This window comes from Cebus imitator, unplaced genomic scaffold (assembly GCF_001604975.1).
Source record: "Cebus imitator isolate Cc_AM_T3 unplaced genomic scaffold, Cebus_imitator-1.0 Scaffold165, whole genome shotgun sequence".
In the NCBI taxonomy this organism is placed as follows: domain Eukaryota; kingdom Metazoa; phylum Chordata; class Mammalia; order Primates; family Cebidae; genus Cebus; species Cebus imitator.
In genome coordinates this window covers 2,981,083-2,996,396 of record NW_016107480.1, presented here as the reverse complement: position 1 = coordinate 2,996,396, position 15,314 = coordinate 2,981,083, and the positions used below count along the sequence as shown (strand labels likewise).

The 15,314-nt window shown below is 41.2% G+C and overlaps 1 protein-coding gene and 1 pseudogene across 6 annotated transcripts in view; both read left to right on the top strand.

Moving 5' to 3' along the window:
• CDKAL1 (CDK5 regulatory subunit associated protein 1 like 1) overlaps positions 1-15,314 on the top strand; it is a 717,953-nt gene that overhangs the window by 182,346 nt on the left and 520,293 nt on the right. The gene's annotated exons all lie outside the window — the stretch shown is intronic.
• LOC119473526 lies at positions 4,000-5,821 on the top strand (annotated as a pseudogene).

Below are 15,314 nucleotides of genomic sequence, written 5' to 3'. Positions count from 1 at the left end.
GATTATAGGCGTGAGCCACCGCGCCCGGCCAAATCTTTCTTAATCTACAGGCTTTCCTCCCTTTCTTTCTATTTCTTGTAATTTACCTGTTGGAGAACCTGGGCCTTTTGACTTGTGGCCTTTCCATAGTCTGGATTTTGGTGATTGCATATTCAAAGACGACCAGATCATGGTTGTCTGAGGATTGGCTTCCTTATGGAGTGGGGAAGTAACTGGACTTCTCAGTGTGGTTTTGGGCCCTGCGGTGGCTTTAAGTTATTGGGTGGCATGGCTCTGCTTTCCTGGTTGCAAGTCTAATGCTTACAGGCCCATATGTAGGCATTTTTTGTTTGTCTACCTTTTCCTTTAAAAAAATTTGTACAAATTTGTGGGGCACATGTGAAATTTAGTTACATGTATGTAATGCATAGTAAACAAGTCAGAGTGCTTAGGGTGCTCATCACCCATGTGCAGCACATGTTTATTTACTGTAGTTATCCTACCCTGCTATCAAATATTGAATTCATTTTTTCTGACTCTATGTTCATACCCTTTAAGCCAGTTCTCTTCATTGTTTCTCCTCCCCATTCCCCCTTCCCAGTCTGTTATCTTTTTTACTCTCCACTTTTTTTTTTTTTTTGGAGACAAAGTCTCACACTGTAGCCCAGGCTGGAGTGCAATGACGCAATCTCGGCTCACTGTAACCTCTGCCTCCTGGGTTCAAGAGATTCTCCTGCCTCAGCCTTCCAAGTAGCTGGGATAACAGGCGCCTGCCACTGCACCTGGCCAATTTTTGTATTTTTAGTAGAGAGAGGGTTTTGCCATGTTGGCCAGGCTGGTCTCAAATTCCTGACCTTGAGTTATCTGCCCGCCTCTGCCTCCCGAATTGCTAGGATTACAGGCATGAGTCACTGTACCTGGCCTGTATTCTCTACTTGTGTGTGACCAACTTTTTTAGCTCCCACATTATAAGTGAGAACATGTGATTTATCTTTTCATGCCTGACTTATTTCACTTAAGATAATGACTTGACCTCCGGTTTCATCCATATTGCTGCAAGTGACATTATTTCATTCTTTTTATGGTCAAATAGTATTTCATTAGGTATATATACCACACATATCTTTGCTATTGTAATTAGTGTTACAACAAATACATAAATGCAGGTATCCCTTTAATATATTGATTTCTTTTCCTTTGGGTAGATACCCAGTAGTAGGATTGCTGGATCAAATGGTAATCTTATTTTTGGTTTTTTGAGCAATCTCCATGCTGTTTTTTATAGTGTCTATACTAGTTTACATTCTCACCAACAATTAATAAGTGCTCCTTATTCTTTGCATCCTCACCAACTTCTCTTTTATTTGTTTGTTTGTTTGAGACGGAGTCTCACTCTCTCACCCAGGCTGGAGAGCAGTGGTGGTATCGGCTCGCTGCAACCTCCGTCTCCTGGGTGCCAACAATTCTGCCTCATCCTCCCAAGTAGCTGGGACTAGGGGCGCGTGCCACCACGCCTGGCTAATTTTTGTATTTTTAGTAGAGACTGGGTTTCATTATTTTGACCAGGCTGGTCTCAAACTCCTGACCTCGTGATCTGCCTGCCTCGGCCTCCCAAAGTGTTGGGATGATAGGCATGAGCCACCGTGCCCTCCCAAATTCTGTTATTTTACGTAGAACTACTTTTATATTGAGAGCCATGCTGTGGCCTCAACTTACTTGCAGGTTACTCTGGAAGCCAACTGCTGTGAGGGCAGGGAACTCAAATGATCATTTGTCTGTCTTTAATTACGAAGGCCAGCTTTCTCAGTTCCTTTTGGAACAGAATTCCGGGGGAGCGAGAGAGGCTCAACTTCACCGAGAGAATGCTCTTCCAAGGCTCCGGGTCTCTCACTGTCCCAAGAATGGGAGGGAGGACCCCGCCAAGGGTGCTGTACTCATAAAGTAAGTATCAGACCCCAAAGAGGTTTGTAGAAAATGATTTATTTAGGCAGAGAATGAGAAAAAGGAGAAGAAAAAAAGGTGAGAGAGAGAGAAGCTTCCACAAGATTGTGGAAGGGGATCCAGACATGGAGTCCAAACAGGTGTGGAAGAAGGGGACTTTTAACCTGGGAGGAATTCCCTCCCTCTTTAAGTTTCCAGGCCTATGAAAGGAATTACCTTAAACTTCCGCTGGAGTGATTGATCTTTGATTGTTTCCCATGCACGAAAATTTAAACAAAGACCTCTCATCCTCGGTTGGAGAGGTGGGGGAGGCATGGCGCTGGGAAGTTCTTGCCCTTGAAACTACGCCCCCTTGTGGACCCAGGAAGAGAATACACTCCCTCACTTTTATCTTTGATTTATGACTTTTCTTTGGAAATGTCACATTTTCTTAAATTTTAGACAAATTACCTCATGATTTGTTTATGGTCTCTTTTTTTTCGTTTTCTTTTTTTGTACTATGCTTTGCAGAGCAGGGCTGCCTCATAGGCAGTGTGCTCAGAGTGGCCTCATGGGCCTTTTCATAGTTTTCCATCAATACCATGTATTTATTGTCATGTATATGCATATTTTTGTCTTGTCTGTGGAATTTTGTTACGACATGGGAGTATGGCTTGTGTTCACTCGGTCACCTCACTAGGATAAAACTATATAATTTGACTTTACCTTTTAGAAGGATTTAGAAGATGGTAAATTCACACATACTGTTTTTTTTTTTTTGTATTTTAAATAAGGCTATGGTTGCAAGAGCTAATGTGGTTTCAGTTATAACTTGCTCTTCCACAGCAACTTACCATAGTAATTATGGGTATAATGCTCTTCTTTCTTTCAGATCCCACTCGTTTTAAGAATTTTAAAGAATTATTTATATAACTGTAACAGTTTAATATTCTTCATGTGTAAAAATACAAATAATATGTAATACCCTGATTATGAGTTCTGAGATTAAAATGAGATAGCATTAGCCTCATAGGGTTTTGGATTTCTCTCTCACATGTTTACATACCTGTTTGTATATATGTACATGAATATTCACATCTTCGCATTAGTAAAATATACAGTTACTTAAAGGAAATTATTTCAGTAGGATTCAAAGAAAAATCTCCAAAGAGAAATAGAGCTTTTAAATTAAACATAGATGTCACCTACCTCTAATAATTAAAAAAAAAAAAAAAAAAAAGCCCAAGAATGACATACTTTGTTTGTACCAATAAAGCCAAACGGCTAATTAATGGGATTATATAAACAAACCAAATCTGTTTTCTTCCTCCTTAGCATATATAGTTTTTGACTTCAAGTATTTTATACCTGCTACATAGTGATTGCTCAATAACAGTTTGTTAGATAAAAATTTCCTACTTGCTGCATTTCTGTATATCATTTTTCATGTGTGTGTTTTTTTATAAGTTTTATTTTATTTTTTAGCCTTTTTATTGTTGTAGCTATCCCTCAGGGACAATCACACACAAACTAGAAAGAGGTACTCTGAATATGTGCATTTCCAAGGCAAACATGGCTCAGCCCTGTGTCTCTTTCTATATGATTCTGCTGAGCTTTAATTTCTTCTACATAATGGACAATGGCAAAAATGAGGAAAATCTGGTTTTAGTTGTATTATTTTGGTATTCTTTGGTTTGTTCAAATCATATTGCTAAATGATGAGTGTAAGTCTCTTGGTTATTTCAGTTGATAATTGGAATTGATTATCACTGGGTTGATTGGAACTGATTGATCATTGATTATTGATTTTTTTGGGGGTGGCTGACATTACAAACAGTAGAAACTTGACAGGCCTGCCTACCCTCAGCAATGGATTCTGTATTGACCATTTATGTTGATATTAGGGACATTTTCACATAGAAGAGTAGGCAGTATTGGTTTCACAAAATGCTGTGCTCTCTGTGACTGGAAGTGGGCAGTGATTCCAGGGTGTGTTTGTTTCCAGCTCTGGTGGTTATTGCCGTAAAAAATAAAAATGTTTCCCTCTAAATAAAAAAAAAAAAAAAAAAAAAAAAAAAAAAGGTCACCGTGTGGCTGCGCTCAGGTGGAGGCTGCAGTCGTGTGTACCAGGCCTTTCCCTCCATGTTTCCTTCCTCTGCACTGTGGCTCCCTAGACTGCACCTGCGCAGAGAACTCAGTGCCGAGGTTGCTCCAGAAAAAATGTTAGAAAATTCACCATGGCCACTGCCAGAAAGAACAATTTATGGCGTTTTGTTTTCAAGCTTCCAATTTGGCTGTATACTTTACTTCGAGTGGGCCTTGATTTCTGAATCTTGGTTAAACTCTGTAGGTTTAACCTATTAGCCTGAAAAATACTGGGCAGCTGCTGGCCGAGCACAGTGGCTCACGCCTGTAATCCTAGCACTTTAGGAGGCAAGGCGGGCGGTTTGCTTGAGCTCAGGAGTTTGAGACCAGCCTGGGCAACGTAGCGAGACTTCCATCTCTACAAAAACAAAGAAACAAACCAAAAACCCAAAATGTGGCTCGATTCTGTAGTCCCGGCTACTCAGGAGGCCAAGGCAGGAAAGCCGCTTGAGCTCATGAGGTTGCGCCTGCAATGAGCAGAGGTCTCACCACTGCTTGATCCTGCCTGGGTGACAGGAGTGAGACTCTGTCTCTAAATAAGTAAGTATTAGGCAGCTGCATTACCCGTTTACCTGCTTAATACTACAGTAATCAGTTATATTCTTTTGTTTGGAATTAACACGATGAGTACCTCCCCACTCAACTTAATTCATATAGTCACAGATAACTATACTAAAAATCAGCAACAGAAGAAATACCAAGAAGCAGCCATTCCAGCATTAGGAGCTATTCCTATTAGTGAAGTAAACCAAATGTTCTTTCTTGCAGCCAAAGAACTTTACACCAAAAACCGAGTTGTATGTGGACATACTAACATCAAGGATTTATTAGTTTTTGAATTCATAATTTTCACCATGATTAATTTTTCCATCTCTCCTATTAATACCCAGTATTGAGATGTGAACAAATGAAAGTTGATCTCTTTTAGATTATGTTCAATTAATATTGTACATGTTCTCAAATACTAGTTGCTAATGGACAGAATAAATAAAATACCACATTACCATATAATAGACTTCAAAAAAAAAGTTTCATTATATTGCATAGCGTTGTGATGAATGCCTTTCTGATCTTCGGTCAGATTGGTTATACCCAACAGCTGTATTACTTTTCTGAGGATATTATGAAAACAGTAGTTAGGCTTTTTTTTTCTCCCCCTTTTTGCAAAGCAAAATGGAAGGGGCAAAAAGAGAGCTGAGGGGTAAATGATGCTTTCTCAACACAAAGCAAATAATTTTTAGGAATATGATAGTAATTCTTATAGGCGGTTTCTTTTACTTGTGAAAATGATAATAATTTGTTTATCGTACATTTCAAACATAAAGCAATGTTGATGCCAGTCAAATGCATTCCCCTTGATTGAATCCAATGATGAAATGCGTCACTTATATTTCAGATGATTAAAAAAATAAATTCCCTTTTACTCTAGTGATCTTATTAAACCTTAAGAGACAAAAGCATGGCTATTAATCACAACTGTATTTAATGAATGATTCTAATGTTATTTTCAGGCATTGGCTTTTTTGTTTATTAAATTGCAAAAGATTTCTTGAAAATGCACTCCGACTTCTGTAAAGTGAATCATATCTAGGCTTTGCCTTCATAGAACTTATAGTCTAATAGGGGAGAGATATTTATAGAAAGAACTAATGGACTACAGATAATGCAGATGGTTTTAAATCATTTGCTGTAAAAACAACACAAATAATTTGGGACCATAATATGTTCTGAAATAGTTCAAGAAGAATATATTACAAATGAGGTTTTTTCCCCCCGCAAATATAACCTCAAGATTTTATCGTCTTCATAATAAAACAAAAGATGACGCTTAGAACTAGTTAATTTGGCTCTTTCTCATCTTTTCTCCTCCCAGTTCAAAATGCTTGCATCCCTTAACAGCCAGCATTCTCTTAGATTTGCAGTTGGGCTTCAAGGAGCACAATCTTCTTTTTAGCTGGAATTTCCCAGAATTCCAGAAAATGGGTTTAGTATGCCCACCATAGCCACTCTGCTTCCTGTCATAACACTGCTTACCCTGGACATACACAGAATCCTTGTATCAGAGGCAGGAGGCAGAGAAATTCTATGCAGACGGGGTGGGTCCCTGGTGAAACCCCACCATCAAAAATGAAAACAAAAACAGCCTGAAATCCGTAGCCCAAAGCAAGAACTTCTATTCCTGTTTGCCCGCTCTCTTCTGGTTGCTTCTTTCTGAATAATGCCTTTTTACCAATCGAACATTGCCTTTTCAAAAACCACCTATGGCCTGCCCTGCCCCCATCCTGTGCCTATAAAGACCCCAGCCTGAGTTGGTAGAGAAAGAGAGACAGATGGCCTGACTTCAGGGTAGGGACAGCTTGACTTTGGGGAAGACGATCTGCGCTTCCTGTCCCCTTCCCAGCTCCCCTCTCTGCTGAAAGCTGTTTTCTTTGCTCAGTAAACTTCTCCACCTTCATTATCCTTCAGCTTTCCATGTGACCTCTTCTTCTTGAATGCTGGACAAGCGCTTGGGACCCACCAAGTGCCGGTACCCGGAAAGGCTGCCACACCGTGCCTTTGCCCTTTCCAGTGGAGGGCAGCTGCCCATCGTGATGAGGCAAGGGGCTAGCTGAGGTGCTAACACACCGCAGTCCGTGAGCAGTGGAACTAAAGGAGCACTGTAACACTCCCTCTGGGGCTTGAGGGTTGCAGGCACCCTCCCCTGGATGCTACCTCAAGGGCCAGCTGAGCTGCTAACACACTGCTCTCTATGGATGTCAGAACTAAAGGAGCACTGTATCGCCCTTTCTGGGGTTTCGGGGTTGTGGGCACCCTCACCTGGGCACAGCCATGTTCCCCTTGAAGCGACACGCCTGGTCTGGCTGTGGGCCCCACACAGAGCTTGCTCCTGTGTCGGCTCCTGGAGCGGCTGGCCAGGTCCACACTCGCTCGCTCACGTGTTCCCACCACAAGGGGTTGAGTGCTGCAGGCCGAGTAGAGGGGGATTCCCCGCCATGAGTCTGGCGAAGGGGCTGAGAAAAATCCTGCATCGCTTGCTCTTCTTGTACTGTGCCGTTATGTAGGGTTGGTGCTTGCCACACTTGTCACAGAAAGTTTGACGGTTTTCAGCATGTTCACCATGTTTGCAGGAGTCCTATTGGAACAGAAAGAAAAATGAGCCTTTTTAAGTGTCCTAAGACACTGTTAGTCTCTGCTTCTTGCCCCGTTAGTGGGACTTTCTGATTATGAAGAATTACAACTTGCTGCAGCTCGGTTGGGAGAGCTTTGAAGGAAGTTCATTTCTTCTTTTGCCTCTGTTCAGTGGGTGGGGAATTTTGTGATGATGTAGATTTGCTAAGGAGACACCATTACAGATTCTTATCTTTCCCAGGGCTCATGTGCCCCTTTGCTTTGCCACTTTTGTTGTTATTTTTGAGACAGGTCCTTACTCTGTCGCTCAGGCTGGAGTGCAGTGATGTGATCTTGGCTCACTGTAAACTCTGCCTACCGAGTTCACGTGATTTTCCCACCTCAGCCTCCCAAGTACCTGGGAGTACAGGCATAAGCCACCACACCTGGCTAATTTCTTTTTTGGATTTATTTCGTAGAGACGGTGTTTCACCATGTTGGTCAGGCTAGTGTCGAACTCCTGACCTCAAGTGATCTACCCGCCTTGATCTGCAAAAGTGCTGGGATTATAGGCGTGAGCCACTGCATCTGGCCACATTTTTATTATTTTAAATAACAAAGGGCATTTTTGTTACTCCCTCCAAGGGAGTAGCTTTTACATTAATACCTTTTTTGAAAAGTGACTTTAATAAAGATGTAAAAAAGCTTTCTAAAATTTTGTTTGATGATAACCTTTTATGAATTTAAAACATTTTAATTCAGATTATATAGCCAATTCTAAATTCAAGACTGGGCACAGTGGCTTACACCTGGAATCCCAGCACTTTGGGAGGCCAAGGTGGGCAGCTGGCTTGAGCTTAGGAGATTCAGACCAACATATGCAGCATGGTGAAACCCCATCTCTACTTTAAAAAAAAAAAAGGGTGAGAGTGGAAGTGCGTGCTCTAGTCCCAGCCACTCTGGAGGTTGCACCTGGGGGGCAGAGGTTGCAGTGAGCCGAGATCATGGCCCTGCATGCCCATCTGACAGAGTGAGACCCTGCCTCAAATAAATAAATAAATAAACAAACAAACAAATGCATGCATGCATTCATTCATTCATTTGGCTGTGTCTTCCACCTGAAACCAGGTTGAGATCTCATAGTACTACAGCTCCCATAGCATTTAGGTAGATGGAGCTAGAAATAAGGCCAAGTATGCTTTTTCCTTCAGGACTTCTTAACACTGAGTTAGAAAACATAAGTGTTTCATAAACCTTATTCCTTTAATTAAATTTTTAGTATGAACCAGAATTGTAAATTTCTTCCTTCCCTACCCTAGAATATAGATGCATGTCCCCATTTAATTTTAGTCATTCTTGGTGAATGTGATAATTCGGGTAAAGTACACTGAGATGTGCAGATTGGATGGAGAATTCAGTAAATGTAACAGCTGATCAGGGCTTCTCTTCTTAGTGTCCCTTTATTGAGATCTTCTAATATACTGATATATTCTTTAATTTCCTCCCCAGCCCCACCTTTTCTTTTCTCTCTGCCCTTGTTGAAAGATACTAACTTCTACAGTGTTGCTGTGAGTAGAGTATCAGGATATTGATCTTAGGGGAGGTGAACTAATTATAGATTTGTTTTTTCGTTTTATGAGGATATTCTTCATAAGAGGAATATGTAATGCATGCCATATACTTGAGGTTACTTTTGTTAATCCCTTTAGGAACAGAGTGCTTTACTTTACCTTGCTTAGCAAGAAGGGAGGGAAATAATTAGTTCAGATGCTTCATCCTGTGCAAGGTGAGGCATATACGCAGTGATCTGACTTCCGTAAGTCTTACTCATCTGACCTTCCTTTGGTTCTTAAAGTTACACTGAAGACTAAACTTTAACCTTTTCTCTCTCTTGCTCAACTTAACTAAGATATCTAGGGAGTCACACCCTAAGAACCATAAAAATCTCATTAGATGGGTTTTATTGTATGTATGATATGCCTTACTTTTCAATGTGAGTCTTGCATAATATCACACGACAGATAAGAAAAATCAAAATATTTTACCCTAAAATATGTGGTTTTTATGGCCATATCTTAAAATGGCCTTCCAAAGCCATTTTTTGGGGGGGGGGGAATTTGCATCTGAGAGTCTGTCACTTTAAAGCTCTAGATAGGAGACATTTGCCGTTTATTTGTCTCTAAGGGTGGCCACTTATGAGACCTCTTCTGCAGAATAACCTTGGTCTCCATAACCCCATTTCTTAACCCAGTCAGTTCTTTCTGTTGATTCCAGGTCTCAGATAATAATTCTTTTGACCAGTTGCCAGTCGGAAAATCTTGGAATCCACCTATAAGCTATGCGACCCTCCCCCAGCCTGCCCTGCAATTATCCTACCTTTCTGCACCAATCCAGTATATACCTCCCATGTACTGACTGATGTCTTATGTGTCCCTAAAACATATGCAATTGAACTGTAACCCACTGACTTTGGGCAGATGTTCTCAGGACCTCTTGAGACTGTGCCTGGAGCCATGGTCACTCGTATTTAGCTCATAATAAACCTCTTTAAATATTTTAGAGTTTGACTCTTTGTTGACAACACAAAAAATACCACTGAACCTTAAACTTTGTGTTATAGGGAAGTGTCATCCCAAAGACCCACAGGATGGCTAAATAGCAGAAAGGAGAACTTTTATTGGTAATACTGGTTTGTAAGCTGGGAGGAGGAAGTCTCCAGCATGGACTGAAGGGGCTGTCTCTTTGAAGAGGAAGAGGACAGACTGCGTTTTATGGCTCCCCAGTTCTGTATTACACAGTGGAGTCATACCCATTCAGCAGGTGTCGGGGAAAAGCTATACATATTTATGAGAGGAGCTGCATATACCTCATATTCACTTTGAGGTGGGGTTTTAGCATTAAAATGAGGCGGAATTTCACCATGTGGAAAGGTGAACAATGCACACAAAGACTTTGTGTGGCCACTATAAGCTAGCTGGAGCTGGTTTCTGGTCTCTGGTGGCTTATCAGAAAAGAAATCTGTCTAATCAGGTGGCCTGGGTTGTAAATCAGTTCTAATAATTTACCTGATAGCTCCTATTGCTAAGGAGTTAAACACGAAGGTGGTTATTCTTGTAACCATAGGAATTTAGAAAAATGCCATGCCAGCCAGGCCCTGAACCCTTGACCCATAGGTAACAGTTTCCTTAACCTTAGGGTTTGTCTTAGTTAATTAAGGGGCATCATTTTGATCTTGCAGGTAAAGGAGGAAAAAAAATCTCTTCCACTACCCTCTTAGCCTCAGTAGTCGGGGCCTATGAATCAGAAATGACAAAGGACAGATTAACAAGAATAAAAACATACGTATAATTACATATGGATATACAAGATTTAAAAAATGAATGTGACTTGCGGACACAGTTAGAATTGGGGGCTTATATACCATTATAACAAAGGGAACGAAGTATAGAGGAGTCTTGTTAGACAAAGAAGAAAGGGTTTGGGGGCTTCTTGAAGGTACGTTGTGAGAAAGGGACTCAGGATACAGTAAAGAAGTGTCATTTGTAAGGTTTTTTGAAATGCAAACTAGAGTCTTTTCAGGTGCTAGAGTTGCCTTCAGAGTAGTTCTCTTCCTGATACTGGAGAGGGAGACACCCTTACAAATGGAACCTTATGTCCTGTTTTTAGTAAGATGGGGGAAGGACAGGAAGCTTTTTTTCTGTCAGCTTTTTCTTAAATGCTTTCAGCCCAAAATAGTCCTTATGCTCTACCAGCATATTTTGGATGGTGCATTCTTGTCCCCTGCCGTGAGAAGATAAGTTTCAAGGTGACTGATAATATTACACAGGGCTTTATGAGGACCATTAGTCCCGTATTTAGACAACTGCAGTGAGTTCTCTCCTGTTTGAACTCAGAGCGTTAATTTTCTTCTGCTACATTTCACTTTAAAAAATACTAATTTTAAGGTATATTTTGTAATGTGTGCAATATAGTCCTGTAGTACTGCATGTATATGATTATATGTAATCATATGCATTTACATGTAACTGCATGTATTTGGGGTAAATGAGGGCTTTTCTGTTCTTCGCTTTTGTTTTCCTTGGTGAGTGCCTTTATAAAATGTCTAGTGGCCACCAGTCTGTGAGCTCGTTTGTATTTATTAATGTACAAATAATGCCCTCAAGTTTTATTTATATGTTCATGTGTATTTCTGTATAATTTGTGTATCTCAGTGGAGGGTGGCCTCTCCAACTTCATGTGTATTCTCTGAAGCAAAAATTCCTCTTGGTATCTGACCGGCATCTAAGCCTATATTGTATGCGTAATAGGCGCAAAATAAATATCCATTAATGAATTTCAAAAATCATATTTAAAAGGAAGTTGTTGATTTTCATCCTTTACTGCAAAATTTTTTATAGATTCATTACATAGCAGTTAGAATGGTGATGGTAGATTGAGTAGATAAGTTAGAAATTCAGTAGAGAAGTAATAGGTGACGTCTACAAAAGGAAGAGAAGAATCAATATATATGGCTTACCGAGATTATTTATTATGAGGCCCCACAGCTTGATGGATCTTGGTAACCCCTAGCTTAGCGCATTATTATACTGAAGCAAAGGGCAGTGACAGATGATTTCCAGTAATGACTCTGTCTTTACTTTGACCTTGGGCAAGCCGTTTAATCTTTCGGATCCTCAGTTTCCTCTTTTACAAGATGAAATGACAGGGCTAGAAAGCTTTTCATATCTTCTAAAAATTTGGAATTCTACATGTCCTCTGATTATCTGAGGCAGTCACCTTACAAAATCACTTAGATTTGCTGTATTCCCTATAATAAGAAAAGTAAGCATGACATGGAAACACTTTTGTTAGAATTATTACTCCTTTTGCTTTTTTCTTTCTTTCTTTCTTTCTTTCTTTCTTTCTTTCTTTCTTTCTTGTGTGGACCAAAAATGATTTGGGATGTAGCTCAGGTTTTTGATTAAAAGGACAAATTTGGATGAATAGGTGAAAGCTGTTATGAATTAAAGTTTAATAATAATAACATGGCATTCAGTGATTAAACAGGAAGTTTTGAAGTAGTGAACTCCCTATCGGATGAAATAAAGCAGAAGTCACATGACCACTTACCAGGAATATTGTAGAAAATACTGACCTCCATTCAAACAGGCAACCTTCCTATCCAAGAGAAGCTCTCCTAATGTTGGGAACTCACTGAGGTTATATAAAGCAGGTTAGGCAGGTAGATAGGGAGGTACTGTTGATGACATCTGTGTCCTCTTAGTCTTAATCTTGAGATGATGCCTTCTAAGGAGCTTGTCAGGATGCAGCCTTACCGCAGCTGCTGGGAAACTCTTCCTTTCCTCTTGCTCTGTTTTGGTGTCAAGGCAAAGGGAGTTTCTTCTTTATTTTCTTAGTGTCTTATCCAACAAAGTAGTAGTACAAACTACTACTTTGTAGTAAATAACTACAAAGATAGTTATTTACAATTTGGAGTATCTTCTTTCAGTTTTTCTATGCATGTACCTTCCTTATGACAATTGGACACAGTTTACATCCTGTTCTGTGACTTGCTACTTTCTTGAAACCATGTATTGTGGACACATTTCCTTGTCAGCATTTGTAGATCTCTGTAATTCTCTGTTATTTACTGCACACCAGCACTTTCAAAGTGCCTTTCACATTATTAACAACATTTAACCCTCACAACAGCCTCATGAGGTGGGAACTTCTATTGTAGGTGAAGACGGTGGAGCAGAGAGAGGCGAAGTAATTCCGCGACCGTTGTGTAGTCAGTCAATAGGAGAGCCAGCGTTAGAACCCAGGCAGCCTGGCTCAAGTCCGGGCGCGTAACCATTTTTCTACGGGCTTCTCTAATGACGGTGGCGTTCTTTTATGTGCCTGTGCCGTGGTTCGTGTTAGCTGCTCCTCATGGTTGTACTTTTAGTCCCCTCCTGTTTCCTTTTTGCTACTACAATGTGCCAGGCGTAGTCTAAGTCTGGTAACATCTGTGTGGAGTAAAATATACAAAAATCTCATCTTCATGAAGCTCATGCTCTGGAGGCAGGAGGTGGATGGAGACACACTGTTAGAAGGTTAAATTGGGTGGGCGCCGTGGCTCACCGCTGTAATCCCAGCACTTTGGAGGCTGAGGTGGGCAGATAGCTTGAGCTCAGGAGTTAGAGACCAGGTTGGGCAAAACCCTATGTCTAAAAAACAAAAAATCAAGAAGTGTTCAGGGCATGGTGGCATGTGCCTGTAGTCCCAGCTACTTGGGAGGCCGAGGTGGGAGGATCACTTGAGCCTGAAATGGAGCCAGGCCCTGTCTCAAAAAAGAAGAAAGAAAAAAAATTACATAGTAGAGAGCAAGTGAGAAATACTTTGAAAAAGAAATAGGCTGGGTGCAGTGGCTCACGCCTATAATCCCAGCACTTTGGGAGGCCGAGGTGGATGGATCTCTTGAGGTCAGGAGTTTAAGATCAGCCTGGCCAACATGGTGAAACCCCGTGTCTACTAAAAATAAAAAATTAGCCAGACGTGGTGGCACATGCCTGTAATCCTAGCTACTTGGGAGGCTGAGGCAGGAGAATGGCTTGAACCCGGGAGGCGGAGGTTGCAGTGAGCCAAGGTTGTGCCACTGCACTCCAGCCTGGGTGAAGAAGTGAGACTCCATCTCAGAAAAAGAAAAGAGATAAAGCAGGGAAGCAGCCCGTGGTGTTGCTATGGGGTATAAGAGTTTAAACAGGTGAGAGGGTGATGTGAGCAAAGTCTAGGCAGATGATGGAAACTGACCATCTGGACATCTGGGCAAAGAGTGTATCAGTGGAGGAAGTGGCAGTGCCAGGGCGTAACGTAGGTGAACACATGACTTTTTCTCAGGGACACTCAGAAGGCCTGTGTGGCTGGAACACAGTGAATGAGCAAAGTAGGAGAAGATAAGGGAAGGAACACAGGAGGGAGGGATGCCCAGGTGGTTAGAGCCTTGTAGGCCATTCTTAAGAACTATTAGTCCCTGTGAGATGATGATCCATGAAAAGTTTCTGTATTAAAAAGATCACTGCTGTGTTGAGAGCAAAGTCTAACAGAACGAAGATAGAAGGCAGCAGGGAAAAAGTGTTACCGGCTTAGACCACAGGGGCAGCTATGGGGATGGCGGTAAGTGGTTTAAACCTGGAGATATTTCTGAGCTATGTTGAAACCTGGTGTGTTTCAGAGTGGGACTTGCTGATGAATTGAGTTTGAGAGAACAAGTTAAGAGTAATTCTAAGAGTTTCGGGAAGAACTGAACGGACTTGCTGTTGACTGATGGCGATTAACTTGTACGAATGGCTTGATGTGGAATTTTAAAATCAAAGAACAAACTTTAGATACAGCTTTTAAGTCACCAGCCTGAGAAACTAGGTAGTATATATGCTTCATTACCTTGAAGGATTGACGTTTCAGTTTTAGAGGACTGGAAACATGTCACAGAGACAAGCTGTCTGTCAGGTGACATACATAGGTATTGACAGTGATTTTCAGGATATGAAAGATTCAGTCTGGCAGGTTCAAGAATTCTATTTTTTAGGTTTACCTAGAGTTAAATGGGTCCGGCACCAAATTCATAAGTAACCAGTCTCATCCATTCAGTTTCTCATGGAGCCCCATCACACTATAGGCAACAGCAGCCGGCCTCCCAGGAGGACAAGGATCTTTCCCCTCACCTTGCTGCTGGGGAATCTAGGGAAACATTTCTAGGGAGGATGAACTATAGCAGCCAGCCTGGCAGGACTCAGAGAGAAGCATCTTCTTCTCTCTCTTTTTTTTAAATATTAATTTTTAATTCAAAAAAAATTTTTTTTGACGGAGTATTGCTCTGTTGTCCAGGCTAGAGTGTAGTGGCACAGTCCAAGCTCACTGCAGCCCTGGCCTCCTAGGCTTAAACTCCCCTTGCACCACATCCTCCTGAGTAGCTGAGACTACAGGTGTGTACCGTTTTGCCTGGCTATGAGAGCCATCTCTGTTTTCTTTTTTTCAGACAGAGTCTTGCTCTGTTGCCCAGGCTCGAGTGCAGTGGCACGATCTTGTTCAGTACAACCTCTGCCTTCTGGGTTCAAGCGATTCTCCTGCCTCCGCCTCCCGAGTAGCTTGGATTACAGATGTGCACCATGAAAACCGGCTACTTTTTTTTTTTTTTTTTTTTT